The following is a 16,523-nucleotide window of genomic DNA, read 5'->3' as shown; positions in this document are numbered from 1 at the left end:
TTGTGAGCCATTTTTGGATTGATAATACAAAACTGTGTTTTCTATTAAACTCAAGCTTTTTGGCTGGGGACAAATGGAGGGGTTGGATTTTATTGCAGCATAACTGTTCTGGCATTCAAGGTAAACCTATGAAGGTAGATAAGTAACTCATTAGCATTAATATAGAAGGTTTTTTTCCATTTGTGCTCCGCATCCCTGTGGCCAGTGTGTGACACAGAGCCCAAGCCAAATGCCTGCTTATAAAACAAACTACTGAAGCTAGCTCTCTCTCTCTACAAAACAAGACCCATGCAGAAAGTATTTACAGTCACAGCTGCTTATTCCTGTGGTTTCATGCTGACCAAAGTGAGAATATTGCCATCCTCGTTTACCAACATATTGCTGACTGAATCCACATTGCCCAAGTCATTATTAACTTGAACAAGTACTTGATTTATCGCTTTGTTAATCATAACTCTTACATAGGATATAATGCAAGGAATACAGATAAAAGGCACACAAAAATCAGGAGGCACACTAGCCCTAACTTAATTAGTTTCTGAATCCAAGGGCCCAGACACTGAAACCACACATAGAACCACCCCCATGAAGTTCCCACACGTAATTTCTGCACACCTTCCTGCAGTTGCTGAATGCTCTGATGGATGGAGGTAGAATGTTCCAATACATTCATACAGCACAGTCCTTCAGTGTCCTCACAGCCAGGTCCTTGTGTGAGAAGCAGGAAGTCAATAGCAGCTCTGTTCTGCAATGCAGTGTGACAAACAGGGTCAACATCCAGTAGCAGGTCTGAAAGTGCTTGTGAGGTTGTGTTAGTCTGTTTGCTAAGCCAGCATCCTAGCTTATTTAAAATAGCTAATGCTTTAGCAGCTGCTACCCTTAGAGTGAAGAGTGATGCAAACACAATTGATTCCCTGTTCCAAAATTCAATCTTTGCAATTTTATCACAAGCATGAACATTTCTTCATATTCTACTATGATTTTGGAGTTTTGCGAGTATCATAGGTCAGATTCGTCATTAATAAGGTCAACCCGCCCAAGGAGCAAGGCTCTCCTTTAATATACAATGGAATGTTCGGCCATGTGCAATCTCCACATATTAAAAATACCCCTCAGAGCAATTGAAGGGGTAAATTACTTGATTTTGAAATATTTGAAGATGTGTAATTACACCAGGCTGATGCATTTCTATACGCCAAAACTGTAGCATTGACTGACCATGAATGAGATTGATCATTACCAGAATAACTGAAAAATACACACCAATCCATTTTTACTGATCCCCAAATTCTAGCTCCTGTGGGGGTAGCGATACTGGGGGCAGGTGGGGTACCCACTGGTCCCACGTGTCCGCTATCCAGTTCCCTCCCCAGACCTCTTCCTGCACAGCTGAGGAAGCACTAGTGCTGTGAGCCAGTTGTTCCCATTTCGCTTGATCAAGAAGTCCTGCCAGGCATGAAGTAAATGTAAATGGAGAGTCGGGATGACACTGATAAGCAGTGAGTGTTCTGTCCAATGTCATTGGTGTCACCCACAAATTAGTCTTAGGATGTGAAGGTACCCATACAGTATTCATGATGATGGTGCAGCACATGAAGGTGATGCCCACAGATGAGGTCACACTGCCCTTGCTGCCACTTTTGAAATGCTCTTACAACTGCAGCTCATTCTACAATCTATGGAGAGCCTTTTTATTGTCTGAATATCCAATTGCCATTGGCTGGATGTGTGCTGCCATACGATAACCGACCGACCTGTTCTCCCTGACCCATCCATGAATACAGTCAAGGTGTCTAAGGGTATCAAGGAACATTTTACCATCTTCTGTATGATGAAATGCGTTTGTACCAATTTATGCCCCTGTGGGTGTATTGATGTCATTCTGGTGAATCCCTCCATTGCTATCTGAAAACACTGAAACAACCATTGCAACATGTTTGTAGATGCAGGTAACATAATTACTAAAGGTTCAGACCTGGTCAGCAATAACAACCTCTGTCTTTCTCACAAAACAAAAACAAAACAAAAAAAAAAAAAACAGAAATAATTTCAAATTGTGTGGTGATGGTTTTAGAAAACTGATGAGGCAAAAAGATCCATCCCAGTATTAAAAGATGATCCTACAAAGTATTACTCCACTGAAAGACAAGAGCATGAGGCTGCAAATTTGGATTCAGTACCATTAAATGAAAAAGAAGGGCAAGGTTGTATTGCTGAGCTTGTTGCTGAGACACAGTTGTGGCAACCTTCTGCAAAGCTTGCAGGTGTCAGTGATCTTTTGGAATTCAAAGCTGGATCACCCTTTAATAACTGAAATAATGGGCATGGGATTTCATTAGATATTCACTGCAGAGGCCACATCTAATTTATAATCTCTAACAGCCTTTGCATATCGTTTAGAGTTTGGATGTCCAAATCCAGTTTAAGGCGTTATAGAGCAATAGTCTGGTTTGTAATTCGCCATCCTCAATATTTCCGTGGCAAACCCTCTTGGACCTTTTCCCGAGCTACCTCTAAATCACAGCTGCTTATGCTATTAAGGATTTACAGCCGTGGCATATCACATTTCTTTAGTTGACTTGGTTGCCACAAGAATGTTATACATGTAATGATAAATAACAACATTAAATAGGTCCATACTATCTGAGGGACCCCAGTAGATCCACAGGTACAGCCAGCACCAACTGTGCCCAAAAGTGCGGCCGCGGAGCTGCGGGCTCATCCCAGCAGCGTTAGCGGAGCTCTCTGGGGCAGCGAGCGATTTTTCTTCTTGTCGGCCGGGGGAAGGGTTGGAATCTCGAATCGGATCCGGGCAGGAGCTGCTTTCCTGCAGCGAGGGGCAGCGGCGGGGACGGCGGGGAGTGTCATGCTGAAAGGTGGAAGAATTTGTCCTTCCTCGTCGAATTTGTTTGTGCCAAACAGGTAAAGGTTTAACAGCTGTTTTATCTGCAGGAGAGGGATCGGGTTATTCCTTCAGGTCCGCCGGCCCGGGATCCAGCGGATTCTCTAACCCATCCCGCCGATTATTTAAGGTCGCTCCAAACGACGGAAGCGCCGCGGATTCTGCCGAGCCCGCCGAACCCGTATGTTTCTTTAAGTCTCACACACAGTTTTCCATGGCCCTAAAAGGCTTTGCGCTGCAGTATCTGAGCAAGTAGCAACGTCCCGGAGTCTCATGCCAATTACGTCCCAAACTGCCCCATCAAATGAAAACCTGGATTTCTGAAACAGACATTTTTGCTTATCTGTTTAAGAAAAGTAGCTGATGCTACTTTGAAGTTCTCTGTAGCACTTTGAGATTTACTTATTGCACCTTTGTTAGTGAGCTCCCCATAATATCCCAAATCCACTCCAGTACTAAAAAGGGGTCTCTCAGAGTACCATCCCACTTCGTATGATGCTTCTGCAGAATACCCTCCATCATCTGGTAAACTGCTTTACATTCCTTGGACATTTTCCCATCCACAGTTCCCCACTGCTCACCTCTGATCTCCCAGAGATGACATTGCTGTGCGGTCAGTCCTGGTTCCTTTCAGCAGACTGAAGCTGAGTGGGGCATGCCACCCATCAGCCAAATAAACTGATTCAAGTCCTTGCTCCAGGGTGCCATTTGTTTCAACCAGGCCTGGACTCAGATGTAAACGATCCAAATCATTTATTACAGGTTCTCACATAACTCACATACATTCATAAGATTCCATTTTAGCTTTCCCATCCATGCTTACAACTTTCCCATCCACCTTTACACATTGAGAAAGTATTGCACAGACACACCATAGCTGTGCATACAGATACTTATCCAATCAGAGCCATGGGCTCTTTTGCAATGGGTTCCTTTTGCTTTTCTGTTCTTCTAGAGACATCCTTGGTCCTCAGCATTGGTTTCTCATGCTGTTTGTCTTGCTTCACAGCTGCTGCTCTGGATAGTGTTCCTTGTGTTCCCACATGAAACTTCAGTATTTCGTATTGAAAACAAAGATCTGTATTCTTAATTTTAATTCAACTAATTTATTTATTTCACCCTGCCACCTATTTGGACAGAGTTTTAACTAAGTGGAAGCACCTGAATGATAAGTGGGGGTTTAATAGTTGATTGTTATTTGTATGAGGTCTTTTTTTTTTTTTTAATAGAAAAACCTACAGATGACTCTTCTGTTTTTTATACTAATAATTATTTTTGGATAGGTGGTAAAGTGTGTAAGGAAACCATTAAGAAAGAAGTATGGCTGTATAACTTTGATTGTTGTTTTCTTTTCACTTTTGAAATACAAGCCCAGCCGCTGCACAGAATGGGATACTGTCTCCTCTCTGTCATTCCATCTGGAATTTATTATTTTCAGCAGGGTTGTGAAGAGTTGGCATTCTGTGATCTATGAAGTTGCTACTGCAAAAGTGTCTCATGTCTTGAGATGACTTAGGAACTGTACATGAGCTGGAAATGCTGCTTAGGTTGAGGAAATATTTACCACTAACACAAAGTATTTGTGCATTAAACTGTTTCAGTATTCCAATAAAAGGAAGTGTCTGGATAATGTTTATTGTTGTGTTTTTTATGTTCCTTGGCAGTTTTCATGCTAATAAGATAATGGATTTGGGCTGTCTTGCTGTTGATGGATTGCTCAGATGTTCATTTCCTGTTGTGTGTGTGTTAGGTCATTCCAAAGTAAGTATAATAAAAGTCACATACACAATAAATCAGTTGAGTTGCAAGTTACTAGAAGGTGGAAGTAACAATCAGGGAAGAATTGCTCTATACACAACCAGTTTCTAGTACTTAGACAGTAGGTACTAAAAGAAAATAGACACTGGGCCAGGTACAGCTTTGCTGTGACTTGATCTGGAATTTCCAATATATCAGCAAACCCCTAAATCCAGGTAAAATATGCTCACCTCTGAAAGACTGCTACAGAATAAAATAACATAATTTTGACTGTTTTACTACATGGATTATATTTGTCTATTTAACCTGTTCCGACCTGACTTTGAATACTCATGGGGTGACTGAGGTACATTTTTCAACAGGGAAGCCAGTGTTGAAAGAGTGAGTAAGTACTGGATTCACATGTAAAATATTAAGTGGAATTGGAAATACAGTTAATCTGGGGTCTATGCATTTGATGCAAAGCAAAATAAGAACATGGATGCACTTAAGATATGGGAGGGTGAAATACTTAAAAATATATGTAAACTAAACTCCTAAAGAGATCTACATATGTAGTAGGTGAAATTGGTGTTTTTATTTCTTGGACTAAAAACATTCAAGTGTGTTTGCTTTCTGTTTGTTTACTTACTTGTTTGTGTGAATGCCTGATACTGAACAGGTTTCTAGTGTCAATGTAATATAACTGCTCTTTCTGATACAAAAACAACTTGGGGATACTAAAAATCTTGACCAACATTTAGGAGCAGTGCCACATCAGAATTGAATTCACTTAATGATATTCCATCTGGAACAATCAGGAGAGACTGACTAACTCCACCGGGAAATGGCAATCCTTAATACTTGCAGAGTTCAAAATTTCCATTGAAATAAGCATGTTTATGATATTGAAAAATATCTCAGTAGACCCCGGGGGTGGGATACAAAGGAAAGAATTTAAGTTCAGTGCATTACTGATAGTACAAGTGAGAGGGATGCTAACGAGAAGACAAGGTGAAGTAATATCAGCATTTCATACGAGACTTAAGAAACTGTTTTGACTTTCTGTTACTATTTTTCAGTGCCTTAGATTTTTTCTTTCACACAATACAGTAAAGAAATGGCTGTTCTGTGCAGTTAATTGCTCTAAGAATTAATCTTTGTTTTTGTTTCAACTTTATTCAGGATAATACTTAAAGCTAGCTTTAGATTACATATATTTTGAGTGGAATTTATCATGGTGCAAATGATGAGTATGATTTTAGTTACAGAATATATATAGACTGTGATATGCCATCTTAGAATTACTAGCAAATAATAGCCAGTGTTTGCGATAATACACTTACTGAGTTATCATGTATAAAATAAGAAATTAAGCCAATACATAGTCATCTTCCTCATTTATCACTTTCCAGGACAGCCATAAAAGATAAATGCAGTTAGTTGATTAAATAATTTTTAAGCATTTGGTGTACAGTAGACCTTGTCTAAGGGATTATGTCCACTTTCTCTGAAGGTAGAGACGTGCTGCTATTGACTTGTGTAAGGCAAGGAATGAGAACAGAGTTGCTTTAAATTGGGGCTTTAATCTGACGGTCTTTAAAAATAAAATGCATATATTAGTTGATGTTTGCAGTGAAAATATTATCAATCGATCTGTTCCTGGAGTACTACATCTGGATATGGAACCCTCAGTACAGGAGAGACATGGACCTGTTACATGCATCCAGAGGAGAGCCACAAGAATGATCCAAGGGATGGAACACCTCCTCTACTAGGACAGGCTGAAAGAGGCGGGGCTGTTCAGCCTGGAGAAGAGAAGGCTCCAGGAAAACATGATAGTGGCCTTCCAATATCTAAAGGAGGACGGTAAGAAAGAAGAGGGCAGACTCTTTAAGGATCTGTGATGACAGGGCAGAGAGAAAAGGTTTAAACTAAAAGAGGAGAGATTTAGTTTGGATATAAGGAAGAAGTTTTTTAGAGTGGTAAGGCACTAGAAATAGGTTATCCAAAGAGGTAGTGGATGCTGTGTCCTTACAGATATTCAAGGTCACACTGGTCCTGGCTCTGAACAACCTGATCTAGTAGATAGTGCATATCCCTGTTCATTGCAGAGACTAAGTGATCTTTAGGAGTCCCTTTCAACTCAAATGATTCTATCAATTGGACAGCTATTTCATTTGGATAGAGCTGGTGAGTGCTGTGCATATTACTGTGTATGTATACATTGAGGCTTAAAGTACAAATTGAAATCTGTTGAACCACACAGTGACTCAATGTTGGTGGTCATTTTTAAGTACAGAAGGCCAGTTCTGCCACCTTAATAAGTTTCTTATTTCTTATATTCTTCTTATTTCTTATATTATTCTTATTTTTTTGAAACCATAGAATTAATATGGGTAAGATACTACAGCTGCAGTATCAGGTATATTGGAGATAGATGTTTGAAATGGAATCATTTTTTGAATGTTGTAAGATGAAGAAAGATAAGGATGTTTTTGATATTTGGACAGTAATAACTAAAGCATTAAATGCTCATTAATTGCTCGTTAAGAGTTATAAGAATACAGAGCTGCAATGGAGCTGTAATATTAAAAATATTAATATTAAAAAATGAACAGGAGAACCCTAGCTATCATTAGTAATGTTACTGGGACTAGGTTTCTGAAGTTAATCACCACCAGAATGTTGCCCATCCATTGGCTGTCCATCCAAGTCTAGGGAGTGACTACACATGGGAGAATGGTGAGCTTGATTCTGGATACCAGGAACTGTTGCATAGCACAAGTTATTTATGTTTATAAGAAAATAATTGTTAATGTGATGATGGTGGCTGTCTTCACAGCAAAATTAGGTGCAACTGGGAAATCTTACAGAATCTATAAAGAAGTTACACATACCCTTTGCAACCTGAAGACAGACTACAGTGTCTGATGACAAAGGGAATTTATTATGTATCCACACATCTTTCTATGAGCACATTTGCTATGCTGGACTAGAAAAGTGTTGAAAACAACTAGATTTGGGGGGGGGGGGGGGGGGGGGGAGAAAAAGAAAAGAAAAAGAAAAAGAAACAGCACAAAACTATAAACAATTTTGAGCAGAGATAAGAGTTTGTATTAAATGACAAGATTTGAACAACTTTGTGCCTTAGAATTAAATAAACAGACATGCAGCATATATATAATATATAGCATTTAATCCACAGCGCAGCCAGTTGGGGTGGGGAAAGAGAAAGGTGCAGTAAGCTAAACTGCAACTGAAAGAGTTGCCACAGACAGAAAAATGACAGCACAGTCTGCCCTTGGGGTAGTTCATTATGGAAATGTTGGTGGTCATTGTGCAAGTTTTATGCTGCCTAAGTTGTTCAAGAATCATACTCAGAGACTGAAGGAACTGACACAGCTCATCCTGAAAATAGGAGAAGCCTCAGACGTCTTAAGTTGCTGGTATACACCCTTGCATGTGTGTTTGTCATCCCTTCTGGCAGCAGTGATGTATCTGAGGAGACAAGCTGAGAAGAATCTCACTCTGGAACAGACTGTCTTGTAGTTGCTTTGTCTTTATTCAAGTAGAACATAGTCTAAGAACCCAGTGATTCTTCATTCTTTGCAGGTATAACAATATTGCTTCTAACAGGCACTAATAGTAAAGAAAAGTGTGAAACATCTGTTTTACAGGTGACACTGAAACAGAAACTTTTAGACCATTGTGAAACTTCATATGCTTTCTCATATGTTTTCCAAATGAGTCTGAAAGTGAAAGAGGATTCAGTTTTTCTCTGAAGATGTGTGTCCAGTACGCTAATTAGTACTTTTGTGAAAGTATCTGCTGCCTTAACATGATGAAATAATTGTTGACATTTTTGCAGGAACAAGCTAGTTTTCTCAGATAATTGCATTGGGACACCAGGCAATATTTCACAGCAATGAATGCATGACATTCACGCTATTTACAGTTTTATTCCTATTTGTCTTTGTAAAAATGCTTTCAGTACAGGAAGTTCCCAAGACCTATGTGAAGCTGTGGGATGTTCCTGGACAGTACACAGTATATTTGTAAACAAGAGGCTGCGTGAAGTCACACAAAGTACTTAAATTAACAAGGAAACTTATTTTCTTGGCTTTTGACTGATTATGTTGATGATATCTAAGTACTAAGATATCTAGGCAGTGTGCTTAGAGGCTAGCATGAATATAATGGTGTGGTGAGCTACAGTTCATCATGTTGATGGAGCAAATCATCTTGGGTGAGATCACACAGCACACGTGTGGCATCCAGGGGATCAGGCCCAGCGAGCATGGGATCATGACAGGCAGGTTGTGCTTGATCAACCTCATTTCCTTCTATGACTGGGTGATCAGACTGGTAGACTAGCTGGCAACCCAAGTGTCGTCCTGCAGGAGTCGCTACTGGGGCCCATCTTGTTTGGCCTAGATGAGGGGATTGAGTACCCTCAGTAAGCTTGCAGATGGAAAATACATGTTTATTTGCTCCTTAACGGTATGTCATGTTTTTTTGGTTTTTTTTGGTTTTTTTTCCTTACACCAGGAAACATATATAATACAAATGCCCCTATATAAAAACATGCTTAGCATTCAGGAATATGGATTTAGAACTCCACCTAAGCAATTGATTTACGACTATTATGAATGTCTTCAGAAAGCAATTTGTTAATATATTCAATTCAGTATTTCAATTGGAAATTCAATAATGGAAAATATTTTTATTTTTTAGTATTGTTACCTGTTTCTGTCTTTACTCCAGAGTTTGTGAAGAGTAACAGGCTGTTTCACAGTGAAGTGATGTGAAACAGCGGTAACTTCCATGGGTGTTAATTAGAAACATTATAATTGTTTGCATCATTAGTCATGTAAGGTTCCTGATATCAGTACTGCTGTGGAGAGCAGCTAAATCATGATATATCTCAGGCAAGTTCAGTACACAGTGAGCATAAAACTGTAAGAGTGTGTGGAATCATAAAAATAGGGTTTTGCTGATTTTGTGCACTTATTGCTGCTAATACTTACTCCACAAGGAGAGCAAACTGGTGGCATCATCATGTGTATCAATCATTTGTTGTAACTCATCCATAACCCTTTTTAGCCAAATACACTGTGTATAACACTTATTTTGTAGGATTTGAACTTTTTTTGTGTGTGGATATTCTCATCTTAATTCAGAAACTGTAGATGAAGTCATTGCACTGAGTAATAACAGTGCTTTTTACTATCTGAATGCAAATGTGTTTAATTTGGATTGGAATGTGTAAGCTTACTTGACTTACTGACCAGTGCTGAATCTATAGGTCTGTCTAGTAAACTTGTTTCCTTCCCTTTGGGTTTTGGCCCATTGCTATCACTTATCAGTCCAAGTCAGAATACCTTTTTGATCAAATAAGCAAACCTGGATTTTTGTGAGGTTTATCAAGCATTTGAAATCCTGAAGAGTATAAATGAACTGATACTGAATAGTTGAGTCCTGTTTGTACTAAGTGCTGTGTTGATTGACTTGAGAACTATAATATGAAAGGCAATTGCAGTATAGCAACAAGATCAAGAAAGCAATACTTTTACCCTCAGGCAGGTGGTTGTGTTTTTGACCCAATATGGCTTCTTTAATCATTTAGCTACACATCTGAGAAGGCTCCAGATGGAGAATGAACCTAAGACCCCCTGACATAAAAACATCTATGATACCAATTACACCATCTGTTGGTCATAAAACCGCATTCTCTATCTTTTCTTGGCTCTTGTGTTATACAAAAGCTGAAGGGTGATATTTGGAGCTGTTCTAGTTTATCCATGCACTTTAATGCAGAACACATTTTCACAGAGAGAGAGAACAAAGCACAATAGCACTGAAGTACAATTTACATTCTCAATCAGTGAAAACAAAAATGAAAATAAAAAACAGTTGTCTGAGTCATTATTTATATTCAAACTATGGTCTCCGTCCGTTGTAGGTTTTCCCCCCCCAACATCTGCAATTAAAAAAATAAAAAAAAATTAAACTAAACTAAGAACAGCAAGTACCACCACTAGCCAAGCTTCTGAAGTCCCTGCAATGGAAAATGACCTGTAATTAAGAGCTTTGCACTGATCACATCAGCAGTTTGTTCATGCCTTTTACTAATTTCTGCACTTAGGATTCGTGCTTTGGTGTAGCATTTGAGAATGCACAGTACTTGTGAATGTAGGGTACTTGGAGCATATGTAAGTTAAAGATGCACCCATATCCTCAGAACCCCTCTGAATTCATGTCTCTCCTGTTTCAGCTTATTACTTAGGGTCATCGAACAGTTATTCTGAAATACCTGATAGACACTGAATTTGGATTTCAAATTTTGCTTTGCTGTGTGTACCGAGCTTATCCCTAGGTGACTTACTGTGGTCATCAGAAATGATGAATACTAAGAGCTGGGATATAACAAATCATGTATTGAAACAATGCAATTGCAATATGTCAGGGACTAAACAAGACATAGATCGCTGAAAGTAAACAAATCAGAAAATGTGTGCTGCTGATGCAGAACTGATAACTGAAATGAGATTCACTTTCTATCTTTTAAGAATATTTTGTTCACATCATACAAACTTCATTTCTTAGAGTCATAGAATGGCTTGGGTTGGAAGGGACCTCAAGGATCACCAAGCTCCAACTCCCCTGCCTCAGGCAGGGCTGCCAGCCTCTCCGTTTAATACTAGACCAGGCTGCCCAGGGCCCCATCCAACCTGGTTTTGAACACCTCCACAGATGGGGCATACTCAACCTCTCTGGGCATTCTGTTCCAGCCCCTCACCACTCTCTGTAAATATCTTCCCCCTGATATTCAAACCAAATTTTCCATCCTTCAATTTAAAACCATTCCCATTGTCCTGCCATTATCTACCCTTTCAAAGAGTTGACTCCCTCATGTTTATAGGCTCCCTTCAGATACTGGAAGGCTGCAGTGAGGTCCTCCCACAGACTTCTCTTCTTCAGGATGAGCAAGCCCAGCTCCCTCAGCCTGTCTTCATAGGGGAGGTGCTCCAGCCCTGTGATCACTTCTGTGGGCCTCCTCTGTACCCCCTCCAACAGTTCCCTGTCTTTCTTGTTCTGAGAGCCCCAGACCTAGATGCAGTACTCCAAATGGGGCCTCACAAGGGCAGAGTAGAGAGGGACAATCACCTCTACATCCACCCCTCTTCTGATGGATCCCAGGATACCATTTGCTTTCCAAGCTGCAGCTGCTCATGTTAAGTTTTTCATCCACCAGCATCCCCAGGTCCTCTGCAGGGCTACTCTCAAGGACCACTCCTTCCAGTCTGTATATATATACAGAATTCATCTGGCCCAAGTGCAGAACATTGCACTTTGTTGTATTTGAACCTCATTAGATTCACCCAGGCCTACCTTTCAAGTCGGCGGAGGTCCCTCTGAATAGTATCACTTCCTTCTGCTGTTTCAGCCGCACCACTCAGTTTGGTGTAATCAGCAAACTTGCTGAGGGTGCACTCAATTCCATCACTGATGTCACTGATAAAGATATTAAAGAGCATTGGTCCCAGGACAGACACCTGGTGGACACTGCTTACCAGCTTCCACCCAGACACAGAACAATTAATCACCATCTTTTGTCTGTGTCCTTTCAACCAATTCCTTATCCACCAGGTGGTCCACCCACCAAATCCACATCTTTCCAATCTGGAGATAAGGATGTGGTGGGGGACCATGTTGAAGGCCTTGAACAAGTACAGTTAAATGACACTGGTTGCCTTCCCTTATCTGCAGTGTTTGGCCATGTTGTGATTGCATTTTGCAGTGGCTAACTGTGGAAGCTGTGTCTTTAAATTAAGAGTTTGCATATGTTGTCTTACAGCAAGGACACTTTTGAGAACTATACCACTGTTGATCAGTAGTCAAAAAGACTAGAACGTTATCTCTAAAAGATATGTGACCTGTGTATTCTGGTACCATGTCTGATAGTTCTGTGGTTTGTAATCAGTAAAGACCCTACAACAATGCATTTTTAGAAATGCTGTGCCCTAATATTGTCATTTATCTAACACAAAAAATAGATGTCCAGTATATTGTATAAGTAGCCTAGGTATATGGTAGGTGGGAGAAATATTTCTAAGGAGAAAGACCAGAATTCCCAGATGATATTTGTCCTTTTTTTTGTGTTTTGGAAACTGACTATTTAAGCTAAGAATTAGACTCTGAGTAAAGTTTAATACACAACCAATACATTTATTTTTTCTTACTGTTGCTCCATCGCTATTTAATAAGTGATCTTACATAAAAAATATATCTATATTCCATACAGATAGATGTGAAAGAAATGGAAACTGACATTGAAAAGTTTCTGAAGAAACCTTTTCATTGGTAAAAGTGAGCAAAATATTTTCCCCTGTTACGTATATCCCTTATTAAACCATGCCAAATTTATTGTTATTATTAGATTATACCAAGTTCTTGGCAAAGCTTTGGCTTTATGTTGAAGCCAAAAAGAAGAGGAAACAAGTGTGTCTGTGTTAACCACTAGGATAGACAAAACTACAATTGAGCTACCTTTTTCTTCTGCCAGCAGAACTGAGGAACTTGCTGTCACGAAAATCTCGTCCTAAGTTAATACTAATATGTCCCTTCAAAAAAGGTCTTTGATATTCGTCTGTTATGAAATCTATGTTCTGAAAAATAACAGTAACTATAACTTAAAACAGCCAGAAACATTTGTAATTTTGAGGTCATGAATTTGGTCTTAATTTTGTTCTATTTATCTTCATAATCAGATTTGGGTACTTCAGTGCTTGCTCGTATCTGTGAAAAACATTTGTCTGTTGTGGTAGAATTCAACTTTCACTGTAGCTGTGGGCTTTTTAAATACTTTTCTTTATGTATTAATAATTGCATCCATATTAGTGTTTACAAAAAGGGGATTTTAGAAGGGATCTCAAAAGGCTCTGTAAACTGTTCTGAACCAGGATCAAGTATGTATCAATTGCTAGTGGTAGAATCTAGTCTTGCTGATACTAAAAGTCTTCCACAGGACAAAATCTGTAACAGACTAGCCATAATGGATCACACTGCAGTCTGCTCGGGTCAGGAACTTGTTCTCAGATTGATGCCTACAGCATACTAGAGAACAGCTTTAAGAAATGGGACTTTACCTCATTTTAGAGCATTGATTCTTCTTCTTAGGATCTTGATCTTGAACATGCAAAAACAATCAATGGACACCAGACCCCTTTAGTGCTCAAGTCCTGTAGTGCTGGTTTTATTTAATTTACTTATAGTCACAATAAATAATACAGAATGCATTTTACTCTCTGAAATACATTTCTTCCATTGAAAACAGTGTATGCTGTATATTAAGACATACTCATAAGATTCTCCTAAGTGATATCCTTTGATCACTGTGTACCTGGTAGATAAACCTCCCTAGTAGATTTTCTTTTTTTTTTAAAATATATATATATTCTTTAAACTCATTACCAGAGAAGCAAGTTCTTTACCTTTATTTGGATCACCTTTGTTGCTGAGAAACAATTACACCAATGGTTCCTAAAAGGTTGAGTTTTCAGCTTGAGAATCACTAGGTCATCTTATGCAGGGCACAATACTTTCCTGAGACTCATGGCTCTGAATGAGGCAGTGTTGCTTCATGCTGGTAGTACGAAGGAATGACCTGCAGTGTAAGGGCTGTGTTCCATGCTCCCATCCAAGAGGCCACAACGTGAGATAAATCTCAGTGTAGAACAAGGCAGCGTCTCCTGATCTCTCTTCAGTCTCATAAAAGCAGGGGACAGAATTTCAACCAATTGTCTTTGGTGTTTTGCAATAACTCCATTATTCTGCAGTGGGTTACTATTGTTTTGAGTTGAAGGGCTAGTAATATGAACTGAAAGCACAAATTGAAATTGTGCAGAGCCGAATATTTAGCTGATTCTGTATACTTCTTTTCCCATGCCTTCAACAATTATTTAGGCTCTCAAGATGTTAGAACTAATGCTGATCAAGTTCAGTGGGGAAAACTTCACTGCTTGAATAGAGAATGAAGGATTGTCACAAAGATTAACCCAGTCTTCTGAGGCACAGAGTAAAAGATGAAGAATTTGAATTTTCATATCCTGGTCTAAAATGAAGGTTTTATTTTTATACTGTCACGGTTTCCATAAAATGCTGGTCAGTGTCCCTAAGGGTCTAGTTTCTTCACTTCTAGTACGTACTTACACAGTTTTTTTTTAACTTAAGGTTGCATATGTTTGTGTTTCTGTAAGAGTTTGAAAACTGTTAATGCAGTGATTTAGAAATTACAAGGTATTATTTATGAGACAAATTTCTAAGCATTATGTCCTCAGAATCTGCTGTATAATTTACAGTAATGCTTTAGGTTACTTTGGGAAACAACTGTTTCATCTGAACCCCTCCATAACTTCTGGCAGACCTGTCTAAATACCAAATTGTTCCAATATATATGGGTGTTGATAGTAAAAGCTTTTAGTTAAGTTTAAATATGACAAGCTGTTCTGAACAGGGTGGATATCAGTTTATGTGTTCTAGATGGAGAAATCTCTTCTGTGGTTTAATAAGACCAAATAAAGCTAGACAGAATAGAACCAGTAGAATTATATTGTAAATTTTACTGTAAATTTAGTCTTTGTGATGAAAAGTAGTGAACAATGATCTGGGATAAAAATGTATTAGAAACCATTCTTCTGGTTGGCTATGCTATTTTTCTAAAAGCTTGATGCCATTAGATTGCACCAGGTATTCCTACATATAGTAGTCCTAAAAATCTAAAACTGTAATGTTTAATCTCTTTATGGGAAGGTACACATATTTTTGTTTATATAGAAGTTAGTTACATTACTTTTGTTAGACGTCTGATTAAAATTTGCCAAGGTTGTAGAATAGTTCCCATGTGGATACTAAGTTTCTTCTTATAACATTTCAGATTTTATTGTTTCCATAAGTTTTCAACTTTATTCAATCCTTTGTTTCAAGTTTTCCCAACAAATCTTAGTTATGATTGTTCGAATCTTCCTTATAACATACTGCATCAGATTTTTGAAGCAAATGCTGACAGCAGCAGTATTATTCTTTACATACCAAGCAGATACCACATGGTTTCAATAAACAGGCACCCCTGTTGAGCATGGATCAAATCAAAACCCCTGAATAAAATGCCATGATAGAAATCTGTCTTTAGATCTGCTTCTGACTAAAAAATGAATTCTTTTAGAGTATATCCTACAACTGATGTATGTATGTAATTCCTGCTGATGCTAATAAAAATTGAAATGCTTCTAGAAATCAGCTTGGCCTTTTATACAACTAAATAAACAGAACAAATCATATGGAGTTTATTGTAGGTGGCAGGAAGGCTGACTTGAAAGTCTTAAGCATCATGGTCCCGTTGGAATTACTACTGATCCTAAAGACATTAAGGTTTTTTGAATAGCCTTTGGCCTGGGATTCTTACCAATAGTTGTTTAATTTCTGTGATTCAACATGATAAAAGTAAAAATTAAAAGAACAAAAATTCTATTTCCAAGATCAGCATTAAATCAGTCATGGTGTATATGAGAAAATATTTTTATTTTGCAAAGACTTTTCTTGGAATTTTATTGCCTGAAATTACATCAATAACTTTGGGAAATCCAAATGTAAACAGACTGGAAATATGATGTATATATGCAAAACTGTATTTCTTATTTCTCCTTGCTGCATCATTAACTCTGTCTTCATTGAATTAATTAATAAATGAATTAATTAAATGAATTTGTGCATTGCTTTCAAATAATTTAAAAAAAAATAAAGAAGAAGAAGAAGAGGTGGGAGATTGTAGGTTTGGGGTATGAGTGGCTGATTGCAAAAGAAGAACTTGTAATATTCTTTA

This window comes from Coturnix japonica, chromosome Z, assembly GCF_001577835.2.
Source record: "Coturnix japonica isolate 7356 chromosome Z, Coturnix japonica 2.1, whole genome shotgun sequence".
Lineage (NCBI taxonomy): Eukaryota > Metazoa > Chordata > Aves > Galliformes > Phasianidae > Coturnix > Coturnix japonica.
This window is presented reverse-complemented; position numbering follows the sequence as displayed.